The following is a 15,089-nucleotide window of genomic DNA, read 5'->3' on the forward strand; positions in this document are numbered from 1 at the left end:
GTGAGCATCGACGCTTCTGATTGGTCATTTCGTCCTTCACCCTCTTTTTGTTTCGCGCAGGCGCGTTCTTCGATTTGAATGCGAGAGAAGTGTTTGAGATTGGAGTTCTAGACGTAGCACGAATGGTAAGTAATTGTGTAATATAAACGTAAATATGTAAGAAAGAATTTAAAATTGAATACTTATAAATCCCTCTACAGGATATTAACATCTTTAAGACAAAAAAAAATGCTCTGTTTACATTTTAGAAGCTTATTTTTAACAAATGTTTTTAGGACATTAAACATTGCTTTTTCAGATTTAAAAAATACATATTTATCATAGGAACCACATAATATTATCATAAGAACTATTCACAAATCAATTATTTTTCAAAAACATCTTATTTATGTTAATTAAATTATTATGAAAAGTGAAGATTTCTGCTATGGTTTGTAATATAATAATAAATGTTTTAATAAATAATGATTACTCTCTTAGAAGAGTATTTCCTTTTCTAGTTGATGTTTTTCTTTATCAGGAACAACAGCCATGCAAGAAAGCTTGAATATATTCAATAAGAAAAATTCAACTGAAATTTAGCACATGTTTCATAATTATTATTGCTCTTATAAATTCATATTTTGATACAAATAATGCTGCATATACTTTCTTTTAATATCAATATGTTGCACTTTCTGAAGTAACAGTTGAAAAATACAGTATCAGGTTACTAATAGAGATTTCTTTTAAATATTTTATGTTGTTAGATGAAAACAAAAATCCAGTATATAAACTTATATAAACTGCTTTAACATTTAACACTTATTCTAAAACCATGTATTGATGTAATTTAAACAGTGTTTCCATTAACCTTGTTTAAATTACATCAAAACATGGTTCTTAGATCACTACTAGTCTATAGACTGTGGTAAGGTGTGTGGTTTTCTGACAGATTGTATAAGAACATTTTGTAATTTATTAAACAAAATGACAGATTTCTTAAACAGATTAAATGTTATATGTTGTTTGTGGACTGAAAACATACTTTAAAATTTAAAAATAAATTACAGTAACTGAAATTAAAACTTTCAGTCATTTAAATTATATTTCATAATAATTTAGATTAATGTAACATAGTACAAATTGCACATTCTAAGGAGTAATTATGCTGCTTAATAATCATTTTATTATAAAATAAACAATAAATAAAATTGATATTTCTATTTGTTGGTATTGTCTAATGTTTAATAAATGTACTTATTTAATTCTCTATAAAAATAATTAAATTTAGTTTATATGCTTATAACTTCCATCATTTAGGAATCTTCTTATTATCTCTGCAAACACTTTTGAAGGTTTACTTTGCATAATATATAAAATTTGTGAGAATGGTTTTCTTTTCTTTTGATCTAATTTTAATTTATAACAATGTGTACTCTGAGCTCCTATTTGCTGTTTGTGTAATGCAAAAATGTATGTGAATATAGAAAGTTAAATATATTCCTATTTTAACAAGTACAGTATCTCCAAAGTGCTTCTGTAATTTTGCATTTCAAAACTAAATAAATTTATCCTCCTACTGTATTGTACGAACCATAGACAGATTTTTATTTTGAAACCTATTTAGTTAAAGCCTATAATTATATGTCAGAGTAATCTCTAAATGAAAAGACACTCGATTTGAAATTATAAAATGAATTCTGTGGCTTGAACTCGAAGGAACGTGCAGTTTACTGCACATACATAGCATGAAATCTATACCGTGATTTTAGAACTAAGGATCCAATATGGCGGCTCCATAGGGAACATTGGTGTCTTGACCTTGTGTTTATACACCTTGAGCTTACCAGACGACTGGAACGCAGACCTATCGGGAGCAGTTGTCCCTAGAACGAGAACGAAGGGTGAGAACAATAGCAGCTCTCCAACCATATTACAGGAAATCCTCGATAATTCGAACTATCCGAGTTCGAATTATCGAGGATTTCCTATAATATGGTTGGAGAGCTGCTAATCCCGGTAGTTCGTAACCCTACTTTTGTAACCTACTTATGTATGGATTTGCACAGTGGCGTAACGAACATAACTGGCGCCCGGGGCACGACACTTTATTGGCGCCCTCCCCCCCAGAAACACATATAGTTTGTCTTGGAGACCATTTGGGCGCCCCTCTGCGAGTGGCGCCCGATGCGTGATACACCCCTTGCACCCCCCTTGCTACTGGATTTGCATGTTAAGGAATTCGGTTATTTCGAAATTTGAAGTGAAAATTCTGTCAAATTGTGATATGCGTGTTAACTTGTTCGTTTAGATCGAAGTGCCTCCATGCTATAAGATAACAATAGACTAAGAACAGCTCTAATTTGGTCAGTGTGACTTCGCTTTCACAGTAACATATTTACGGGTGTCATCTTACATATGGATTATCTATTTTTTCTCTTATTTCATAAAATACGGCAGGGTTTCGAGATTGCAAGATTGGACAACGAGTAGCAGACTGAGATATTTGTATGGCTCTAGGCTACTACTTTTCAGGACACTTTTAAAATCATTTGGACTGCATTTCGAGGAATTCTGGTTTACTTTTTATAAAACCTATCATCTGGAGACCTGTGATGTTCTCGCCGGACACATGCTGTTTACTTGCAGTTTATATATATATACAAGTAGCTGTATTCCGTTGGCTTAATAAATTACATCAGTTATGGCATTTGGCATATTATACAGAAATAGGTAAATCTCGGATAATTTGAAGTCGTGAATATTTCGACTCCTGAATTTCGAACTAACAAGGATTTCTTGTATCTAGTAACCATACATTTTGTTCCGGTCGCCATCTTGTTTGCAGACGCCAAGCTTGCAAGCAAGTTATGTTATAGGCACGGCGATCAGTGCATATAACAAATAATAAATGCATCAATTTCTACTGACCGAAAACAGTTTTTACCTTCAACCAGTACTACTGCCTATTCTCCTTGCTCCGCGTTGTCAAGGCTCCGCATGTAGTCGTGCGATTCAGTGTTCGCTGTCGTTCGCACCTCTGCGCTCGAGTCACTCCCTAAAACTATGTAACCTCAAGTACTCCACGAACAGTCAAGTGGGCTACTCGAAGCCGCCGTAGTCTCGTGCTAAATAATTAAACGCGATAGTCTTAGTGGAGCGTACGGCTGATTTGGGGGGCTATATCCTTTCCTTCTGTTATATATAACAATCGGAAAAGTAAAAATTAAGAAGTATCTAATGTTCTTTGAATAAAACTGCAACGAAAAATACACAAATTGTGTGTTATATGTGTTGTCACTAACGTATCCAAGATTTTCAGAATGAGTGCTGCTGAAGGCAAATTCGGGGGCTACCAAGCACCTGCTCTAAGTCGTTTCTCGGAGAATGTTACTCAATTACCTCAGAATTAACTTAGTTACATCATTCTTTTTATTTTCCCTGCTGTTATATATAACAGAGGGGATGTGTGGCGAAAAATAACCTCTCTCGAAGTTTTTCATTTTTGGACCCAGGACATTTTGAAAAGTCGAGAAATGAAAAAATCGGGGTTTTTCTGTATGTATGGATGTTTGTGTGTGGGGTGGCACAATTTTGTGCACCCTCTGTGAAGCTTAATAACTCCTGTACTTTTCATCGAAAATTTATGAAATTTTTCAGGAAGGTTTGTATAATTAGGGAAATTCATGCTATAAAAATTTGGTGATTAAAGGTCGACGGGATGAGGAGATCATTTGTCGTATCTCGAGTAGGTCGGAGTTAATGACGCTTTTACTCGTTATTAGCATTTACAATTTTTCTTATTTATAAAACCCATCCAGACCCTCAAAAAAGTTGTAATAATTTATATTTTATGAAAACAAAATCTCACAACAGATGGCGTCACCACGCATTTTAAATTGCCGAGAAAGTTAAGTAACTCATTACTGGAGTTATTCTTTAGCTTTTTAAAATCTGAGGATGACAATGACCCGAGTTCATCCAGTTTGCAGGTAATATCATGTTATAGAGTAAGCACAGGACTATATTTTAAGCTGAAAAACATGCCAAGTCTTTATATAAAATGATTCACGAACTAGAAACAAAAAATACCATTAAAACCCTAAGTCCTGGATTCTGTGTATTTTTAAATTAAGAAGTGCATTTCTAAAACAAGAAAAAATTTAATTTTCTTGAAAATTAATTATATATTTGAAATAAATGCCTCTGAAAATGAATGATGATGAGTGAAATAAACATCTCTGAAACATGAATCGTCATGCTAGTGATCTTCTCACATTCCATTTTAAAATGTAATAGTTATCCCACTTTTTCGACTGAGTCACTGCGTGCATATATTATACTTCCTGTAAACAAAAACAATAAAATAATCCTAAAGGTTGTATCTGCTGGTGATGAATTAGATGGAGATGAGTTTGACTGCATAGAGGACATCCAGTCAGATTTACAACGTGATTTAATACATGGTTCATATACTTTTTGAGCCGGCAATGAGAATAAACACATCTAAGTTAGTATTTGAGATAAGTTAGTATTTGTTCATATTTTAAATCTTATCATTAACATAATGTTATTGGCAAAGTATCCAAGATTAACTGCAATCTAAATCCACCTCTGTTTTTGAGAAATACTCATCCAAAATGTAGAAATGGTTTGTATTTTAGCTTATAGAATGAAGAAAAAGTATTTTTTGATAATGCTTATCCCAAGAGTTATATGAAGCTTTTTATGTTTCTGAAAATTTGTTTTCATGGACTTGGGTTGTCACTCTCAAGTATTCAGTTGTTAAATGGAAAATTGAAAATTGATAATTTGAATTAATAGAATGGTTATAAACCACAATTTACAATGCGATTTATACTCTGCGTGATTCCAAAACAAAGAATTAAAAGGAATAAAATCATTATGTTACTGTGAAAGACCGAAATTAGAGAATTCTCCGGTGAATGTCGACACATACAAAATACGTTGGTGAAAGACCGAATATTTGGTTGTCTTATTATACATTCGAACAATCGCCAGTGTATGTCGACAAGCACAGATAAGCTTTGGTGGAGGTCGAAACGACACCCGAGAAGCCGATGTCGACAGAGGCGATAGTCTGTCGCCAAATTCTTCGCTGTGTCCTTCTGCTCAAATTGGTAATACCGTACGAATACAAGTCCCTGTGTCGACCGTGTCTGTACAGATGCCCGAAATGTGTTGGCGGTTGTTGTTGGAATAGAAGATTCCGACTTTTATAAATTAGCAAACAAAAATGGTACCCTCAAGCAGCTTTATACCCGTAATCAGTTCGTAATTCGTAAAGAAAAGTTACTTTCGATAGATGAGATTTTTTTCTCAAGAAATATCGCTGAGAGAAGCAGCTGCAGCTCGAAAAGTGGAGAGCAAGGCTATACACGCTGTCATTGCAAAAAGAATTGTTCCACGAATAAATGCAGTTGTAAAACAAGGGACTCTTGTGCAATTCAAAGTGCCATAACAGTTTAAGTTGTTACAATAAATAAGATTGTATAACGTTAATCACATAATTTATGTGATAAACTTACACATAATTTATGTGAATAAAGTTACGCATAATTTATGTGTAAGTTTATTATTGTATTATTCTCTTTAATGATTTAGAATGTACTGTTCGTTTTATGTTCAACAGTTTATTTACATTGCTGTTACTTAAGCTTTCTCCTATTTTGACATTAAAAAGTTGCATTTTTGTCTTAACGTAATAATAATATTTTTATTCAACATTCGCCATCAGTGCATGCCGAATGTCGACATTTGCCGGTGTAAGTGAGAAATAATGATATTTAGCTAATATTTCGTACATACACGAAACGACTGTGTGAATGTTGACATCCGCCGGAGAATGTTGACATTCTCCAGATATCGGTCATTCACAGTAACAATTATATTTCATATTTTCATCAGAAATTTTCGAAATTACAGTTATTTTGNGTCGGATAACCGAAAAGTATGAAAAAATCCATTATTAGTGTAGTATATTATTATATCCCATGTAATTAGTATATTAGTATATCGCTATTAACCTATTTTGCGTTGAATTTTCATCGATGTTAAGCCTAACAAAAATTTTTTAAAATAATAATCGTCGCTATTGATTGTATCGTTAAAAATGAGAAAATTAAGCTTCGTTTAAATACTGGCTCCCTTTTATGGTCGAATGAGTGTTGCCAGCTAATACACGTAAAAATAATATTAAAGTAGCCAAGACATAGCCAAATATTGTAGCGCCACATCACTAGCGGACATTTGAAATTTGCCGACTAGGACGGTCGGTTGATCGGGGGTCGGATAATCGAGGTTCTACTGTAATTAGCTTTTCTCACTTACTCTAACCTATCTTAACATTTTATATGTAGTCTGTTAACATTATATATGCAATTTAAATATTTAAAACGTGGTAATAGTGTACCTTTTGAAATATCATGTTTTGATTAAACATTGGATAAAAGAAAACTTTGAAAAATAAACTCTGCCATCTCATCAAATGGTAATTTAAGTATGGACTTTGTATATATAACTTCGAAATATTTTTTTGTAAAGATTACAATTTCGTAAATATCATAGACTGAATATTATAGCCTATATCAGTATAATGTACTGTATTTTCTTAGGGCCAGATTTAGCAGTTCGGCTGACAACTAAATATTTCTTTTGATCAGTTTATTGCTGTTATTATTTCCGTTTATTGGATTTTATTCATTGCGAACAGAATGTTTTTATATTACTTTCGTGAATTCTGATGGTTATCGAAAGTGTGAGTCGCAAAAAGTCGGTACAGTGGTCCAGGCCGGTAACATTCGTCGTAAAACTGGATGGTTCAAATATTCATTTGCAAAGGCAAGAATTATTAAAAATTTATTTTGACGTTTTATTACTTATAAATAATTTTCTCGATTATATGTCGTCGTTTTAAATTTTGACTTTTTTCTCTTGGGTAGGATAGGCTACTAAGAAAGGACTTTTTCAGGACTATCATATTCTGCCAGTCTCCTAATTGGGGGGGTCGGGTGATGAAGAACGAGCCCTGACGTATGCGAGATATACCTTCTATGAAAAATTTCTAGGAATTTTCCTAGAAATTAGATTCTTCTGAGCGGCAGACTGACGTCTTTACTGCCTCAGCCATCCGACAGGCAAAGGCATTCGTTAAGTCAAAAATTACACTGCTTTTAGGAGTATTTGAATTATATACAGTAAAAAGTATTAAGTATCCGTTAAAAGTATAGTTTGGAAAATAGAAAGATATTCATTATTTATAAACACTAAATGACATAGTTTATCATTAAGCTAATACATTTAAATTTATTAAAACACTTGTAATTACAGTCAAATCGAAATTATAATCATAATAAATATGAGGAAAATGTAATTTAATGATATTTATTTATTTCATTTGACTCTTTGCCATCGTCACTGAAATGAAGTGTGAGAAAGTTGATGATCTACCGAGGTGGGATGTTTGCTGACAGGACATTCTAATCTTTATAAAAGCTCGGTTTTAAGTGAAATGATTTGTTTTCCACCTAATATACAGCTCTATTACGTGTCAATTTATAATACTAAAATAGTAAAAGTTTACTGTAAAATATGTCTTGAAAGTCAGGGATAAACTGGAAAGTCAGGAAATTTAAGAGTCGAGTAAGAAGGGGAACCTTGTTAAAGGGAAAAAATATGGTACCAATCCATTGGGAAAAACTTCCACATCAAAATAGTTTAATAAGCTCTATTCTATCTGAACTTTATAATGATATAAATATTATTGTTACTGTTTCTTATATTTTATAAATAAACATTAGCATTTAAAAACAAACGTCAATTTAATAATAGAAAAGTATNGATATCCGATACAATATGACCTACAATACACGTAATAGTCTAAATTACATAAAATTGTTCATTGTCTCCATTATTTAATTAATGTTTATCTAATTTAAATATATTGTTAATATTTTAGCCTTTAAAAAACGGACAATTTAATTTATGTAAAAAACATATTTTATAATACTGTATTTAAATTGTTGTCATCATTGTGCTTGTTTGGAAATTCCCAGTTTGTGTATTGTATTTGAAGTTTTTAGTGATTTTAAGTGTGTGATTGACGTAATGAAGCACACATACAAAAACTATTTAAGCAATTCGATGTAAAATTTCACTTATAAATAAATTTACTGTTTGAAATTTATTTTGAAAAAGTTCTTCAAAAACTTGTCAGAAAAATCAAAAGTTTTCGCGCGTTTATTCAAAATTCGAAAAAAACAGGCATGCTTAATCAATTGCGCATGCGAAAATTAAACACTTTTTCAAAATTTCGAACGGTAATATGTGCAATCGAATGCGTAACAACGAATTGTTTTATTCTGCCCGTAGTCACCAAGGCCCTTTAAAATCAAGCACATTGTAGGTTAGTCCAGATCCCGATATGTCCGGGACGGATCACCCTCAAAAAATTCCTCGAGTTTTTCGACTATCCAGGCAGTGGCGTAGCGTGGGTGTCAGCCGCCCGGGGCGGAGGAAAATTTCGCCGCCCCCTTATTTAGGTATCTCAATTTAAAAGACTAAAATTCAGTTTCGTCACAGAATAAGTAATGAAAAATTCCGTGCTCATTTCAATCGGTCCAAATCGTAGGTGCGACAAAAATATGAAATGAAATAGTTCAAATTTTTACAAGATATTATTATTATTTATTGTGAAATTTTGGCGCCCCCTAAAAGTGCCGTCCGGGGCGGGCCGCCCCTGCCGCCCCCACTACGCTATGCCACTGTGTCCAGGTTCCTCTCTACAGGCATATTTGTTAACGCATATTTTTAATCCGCACACGCCGACCGTGAGCATCGACGCTTCTGATTGGTCATTTCGTCCTTCACCCTCTTTTTGTTTCGCGCAGGCGCGTTCTTCGATTTGAATGCGAGAGAAGTGTTTGAGATTGGAGTTCTAGACGTAGCACGAATGGTAAGTAATTGTGTAATATAAACGTAAATATGTAAGAAAGAATTTAAAATTGAATACTTATAAATCCCTCTACAGGATATTAACATCTTTAAGACAAAAAAAAATGCTCTGTTTACATTTTAGAAGCTTATTTTTAACAAATGTTTTTAGGACATTAAACATTGCTTTTTCAAATTTAAAAAATACATATTTATCACAGGAACCACATAATATTATCATAAGAACTATTCACAAATCAATTATTTTTCAAAAACATCTTATTTATGTTAATTAAATTATTATGAAAAGTGAAGATTTCTGCTATGGTTTGTAATATAATAATAAATGTTTTAATAAATAATGATTACTCTCTTAGAAGAGTATTTCCTTTTCTAGTTGATGTTTTTCTTTATCAGGAACAACAGCCATGCAAGAAAGCTTGAATATATTCAATAAGAAAAATTCAACTGAAATTTAGCACATGTTTCATAATTATTATTGCTCTTATAAATTCATATTTTGATACAAATAATGCTGCATATACTTTCTTTTAATATCAATATGTTGCACTTTCTGAAGTAACAGTTGAAAAATACAGTATCAGGTTACTAATAGAGATTTCTTTTAAATATTTTATGTTGTTAGATGAAAACAAAAATCCAGTATATAAACTTATATAAACTGCTTTAACATTTAACACTTATTCTAAAACCATGTATTGATGTAATTTAAACAGTGTTTCCATTAACCTTGTTTAAATTACATCAAAACATGGTTCTTAGATCACTACTAGTCTATAGACTGTGGTAAGGTGTGTGGTTTTCTGACAGATTGTATAAGAACATTTTGTAATTTATTAAACAAAATGACAGATTTCTTAAACAGATTAAATGTTATATGTTGTTTGTGGACTGAAAACATACTTTAAAATTTAAAAATAAATTACAGTAACTGAAATTAAAACTTTCAGTCATTTAAATTATATTTCATAATAATTTAGATTAATGTAACATAGTACAAATTGCACATTCTAAGGAGTAATTATGCTGCTTAATAATCATTTTATTATAAAATAAACAATAAATAAAATTGAATTTCTATTTGTTGGTATTGTCTAATGTTTAATAAATGTACTTATTTAATTCTCTATAAAAATAATTAAATTTAGTTTATATGCTTATAACTTCCATCATTTAGGAATCTTCTTATTATCTCTGCAAACACTTTTGAAGGTTTACTTTGCATAATATATAAAATTTGTGAGAATGGTTTTCTTTTCTTTTGATCTAATTTTAATTTATAACAATGTGTACTCTGAGCTCCTATTTGCTGTTTGTGTAATGCAAAAATGTATGTGAATATAGAAAGTTAAATATATTCCTATTTTAACAAGTACAGTATCTCCAAAGTGCTTCTGTAATTTTGCATTTCAAAACTAAATAAATTTATCCTCCTACTGTATTGTACGAACCATAGACAGATTTTTATTTTGAAACCTATTTAGTTAAAGCCTATAATTATATGTCAGAGTAATCTCTAAATGAAAAGACACTCGATTTGAAATTATAAAATGAATTCTGTGGCTTGAACTCGAAGGAACGTGCAGTTTACTGCACATACATAGCATGAAATCTATACCGTGATTTTAGAACTAAGGATCCAATATGGCGGCTCCATAGGGAACATTGGTGTCTTGACCTTGTGTTTATACACCTTGAGCTTACCAGACGACTGGAACGCAGACCTATCGGGAGCAGTTGTCCCTAGAACGAGAACGAAGGGTGAGAACAATAGCAGCTCTCCAACCATATTACAGGAAATCCTCGATAATTCGAACTATCCGAGTTCGAATTATCGAGGATTTCCTATAATATGGTTGGAGAGCTGCTAATCCCGGTAGTTCGTAACCCTACTTTTGTAACCTACTTATGTATGGATTTGCACAGTGGCGTAACGAACATAACTGGCGCCCGGGGCACGACACTTTATTGGCGCCCTCCCCCCCAGAAACACATATAGTTTGTCTTGGAGACCATTTGGGCGCCCCTCTGCGAGTGGCGCCCGATGCGTGATACACCCCTTGCACCCCCCTTGCTACTGGATTTGCATGTTAAGGAATTCGGTTATTTCGAAATTTGAAGTGAAAATTCTGTCAAATTGTGATATGCGTGTTAACTTGTTCGTTTAGATCGAAGTGCCTCCATGCTATAAGATAACAATAGACTAAGAACAGCTCTAATTTGGTCAGTGTGACTTCGCTTTCACAGTAACATATTTACGGGTGTCATCTTACATATGGATTATCTATTTTTTCTCTTATTTCATAAAATACGGCAGGGTTTCGAGATTGCAAGATTGGACAACGAGTAGCAGACTGAGATATTTGTATGGCTCTAGGCTACTACTTTTCAGGACACTTTTAAAATCATTTGGACTGCATTTCGAGGAATTCTGGTTTACTTTTTATAAAACCTATCATCTGGAGACCTGTGATGTTCTCGCCGGACACATGCTGTTTACTTGCAGTTTATATATATATACAAGTAGCTGTATTCCGTTGGCTTAATAAATTACATCAGTTATGGCATTTGGCATATTATACAGAAATAGGTAAATCTCGGATAATTTGAAGTCGTGAATATTTCGACTCCTGAATTTCGAACTAACAAGGATTTCTTGTATCTAGTAACCATACATTTTGTTCCGGTCGCCATCTTGTTTGCAGACGCCAAGCTTGCAAGCAAGTTATGTTATAGGCACGGCGATCAGTGCATATAACAAATAATAAATGCATCAATTTCTACTGACCGAAAACAGTTTTTACCTTCAACCAGTACTACTGCCTATTCTCCTTGCTCCGCGTTGTCAAGGCTCCGCATGTAGTCGTGCGATTCAGTGTTCGCTGTCGTTCGCACCTCTGCGCTCGAGTCACTCCCTAAAACTATGTAACCTCAAGTACTCCACGAACAGTCAAGTGGGCTACTCGAAGCCGCCGTAGTCTCGTGCTAAATAATTAAACGCGATAGTCTTAGTGGAGCGTACGGCTGATTTGGGGGGCTATATCCTTTCCTTCTGTTATATATAACAATCGGAAAAGTAAAAATTAAGAAGTATCTAATGTTCTTTGAATAAAACTGCAACGAAAAATACACAAATTGTGTGTTATATGTGTTGTCACTAACGTATCCAAGATTTTCAGAATGAGTGCTGCTGAAGGCAAATTCGGGGGCTACCAAGCACCTGCTCTAAGTCGTTTCTCGGAGAATGTTACTCAATTACCTCAGAATTAACTTAGTTACATCATTCTTTTTATTTTCCCTGCTGTTATATATAACAGAGGGGATGTGTGGCGAAAAATAACCTCTCTCGAAGTTTTTCATTTTTGGACCCAGGACATTTTGAAAAGTCGAGAAATGAAAAAATCGGGGTTTTTCTGTATGTATGGATGTTTGTGTGTGGGGTGGCACAATTTTGTGCACCCTCTGTGAAGCTTAATAACTCCTGTACTTTTCATCGAAAATTTATGAAATTTTTCAGGAAGGTTTGTATAATTAGGGAAATTCATGCTATAAAAATTTGGTGATTAAAGGTCGACGGGATGAGGAGATCATTTGTCGTATCTCGAGTAGGTCGGAGTTAATGACGCTTTTACTCGTTATTAGCATTTACAATTTTTCTTATTTATAAAACCCATCCAGACCCTCAAAAAAGTTGTAATAATTTATATTTTATGAAAACAAAATCTCACAACAGATGGCGTCACCACGCATTTTAAATTGCCGAGAAAGTTAAGTAACTCATTACTGGAGTTATTCTTTAGCTTTTTAAAATCTGAGGATGACAATGACCCGAGTTCATCCAGTTTGCAGGTAATATCATGTTATAGAGTAAGCACAGGACTATATTTTAAGCTGAAAAACATGCCAAGTCTTTATATAAAATGATTCACGAACTAGAAACAAAAAATACCATTAAAACCCTAAGTCCTGGATTCTGTGTATTTTTAAATTAAGAAGTGCATTTCTAAAACAAGAAAAAATTTAATTTTCTTGAAAATTAATTATATATTTGAAATAAATGCCTCTGAAAATGAATGATGATGAGTGAAATAAACATCTCTGAAACATGAATCGTCATGCTAGTGATCTTCTCACATTCCATTTTAAAATGTAATAGTTATCCCACTTTTTCGACTGAGTCACTGCGTGCATATATTATACTTCCTGTAAACAAAAACAATAAAATAATCCTAAAGGTTGTATCTGCTGGTGATGAATTAGATGGAGATGAGTTTGACTGCATAGAGGACATCCAGTCAGATTTACAACGTGATTTAATACATGGTTCATATACTTTTTGAGCCGGCAATGAGAATAAACACATCTAAGTTAGTATTTGAGATAAGTTAGTATTTGTTCATATTTTAAATCTTATCATTAACATAATGTTATTGGCAAAGTATCCAAGATTAACTGCAATCTAAATCCACCTCTGTTTTTGAGAAATACTCATCCAAAATGTAGAAATGGTTTGTATTTTAGCTTATAGAATGAAGAAAAAGTATTTTTTGATAATGCTTATCCCAAGAGTTATATGAAGCTTTTTATGTTTCTGAAAATTTGTTTTCATGGACTTGGGTTGTCACTCTCAAGTATTCAGTTGTTAAATGGAAAATTGAAAATTGATAATTTGAATTAATAGAATGGTTATAAACCACAATTTACAATGCGATTTATACTCTGCGTGATTCCAAAACAAAGAATTAAAAGGAATAAAATCATTATGTTACTGTGAAAGACCGAAATTAGAGAATTCTCCGGTGAATGTCGACACATACAAAATACGTTGGTGAAAGACCGAATATTTGGTTGTCTTATTATACATTCGAACAATCGCCAGTGTATGTCGACAAGCACAGATAAGCTTTGGTGGAGGTCGAAACGACACCCGAGAAGCCGATGTCGACAGAGGCGATAGTCTGTCGCCAAATTCTTCGCTGTGTCCTTCTGCTCAAATTGGTAATACCGTACGAATACAAGTCCCTGTGTCGACCGTGTCTGTACAGATGCCCGAAATGTGTTGGCGGTTGTTGTTGGAATAGAAGATTCCGACTTTTATAAATTAGCAAACAAAAATGGTACCCTCAAGCAGCTTTATACCCGTAATCAGTTCGTAATTCGTAAAGAAAAGTTACTTTCGATAGATGAGATTTTTTTCTCAAGAAATATCGCTGAGAGAAGCAGCTGCAGCTCGAAAAGTGGAGAGCAAGGCTATACACGCTGTCATTGCAAAAAGAATTGTTCCACGAATAAATGCAGTTGTAAAACAAGGGACTCTTGTGCAATTCAAAGTGCCATAACAGTTTAAGTTGTTACAATAAATAAGATTGTATAACGTTAATCACATAATTTATGTGATAAACTTACACATAATTTATGTGAATAAAGTTACGCATAATTTATGTGTAAGTTTATTATTGTATTATTCTCTTTAATGATTTAGAATGTACTGTTCGTTTTATGTTCAACAGTTTATTTACATTGCTGTTACTTAAGCTTTCTCCTATTTTGACATTAAAAAGTTGCATTTTTGTCTTAACGTAATAATAATATTTTTATTCAACATTCGCCATCAGTGCATGCCGAATGTCGACATTTGCCGGTGTAAGTGAGAAATAATGATATTTAGCTAATATTTCGTACATACACGAAACGACTGTGTGAATGTTGACATCCGCCGGAGAATGTTGACATTCTCCAGATATCGGTCATTCACAGTAACAATTATATTTCATATTTTCATCAGAAATTTTCGAAATTACAGTTATTTTGAATTCTTATGCAATCATTATTGCTTTGTGCTCCACACTTTTCGACATGTGTTTCCGAGAAATATCAGTTAAATTATTCTACTTTTTTCTGTTTTATATAAGATTACTTTCTGCGATTGAAGTAATGCGATATGCATTATTACATTTATTTTTATTTTAAAGTAACAAAACTGGTTATTTTGGTATCGAGGAGGAGCTGCAGCATGGTAAGCAGACGTTCGAAACGTCCTTGTGTGTTGTTTATGATTTGTTTATACATGCTGTCGTTAAATAATGGCGTAGATATGCAAATTTAAGTTATTATTATATATTCTGAAAAACCCA

The sequence above is a fragment of the Centruroides sculpturatus genome, unplaced genomic scaffold, assembly GCF_000671375.1.
Source record: "Centruroides sculpturatus isolate CEXI.00-Female unplaced genomic scaffold, Cexi_2.0 scaffold2022, whole genome shotgun sequence".
Classification (NCBI taxonomy): domain Eukaryota; kingdom Metazoa; phylum Arthropoda; class Arachnida; order Scorpiones; family Buthidae; genus Centruroides; species Centruroides sculpturatus.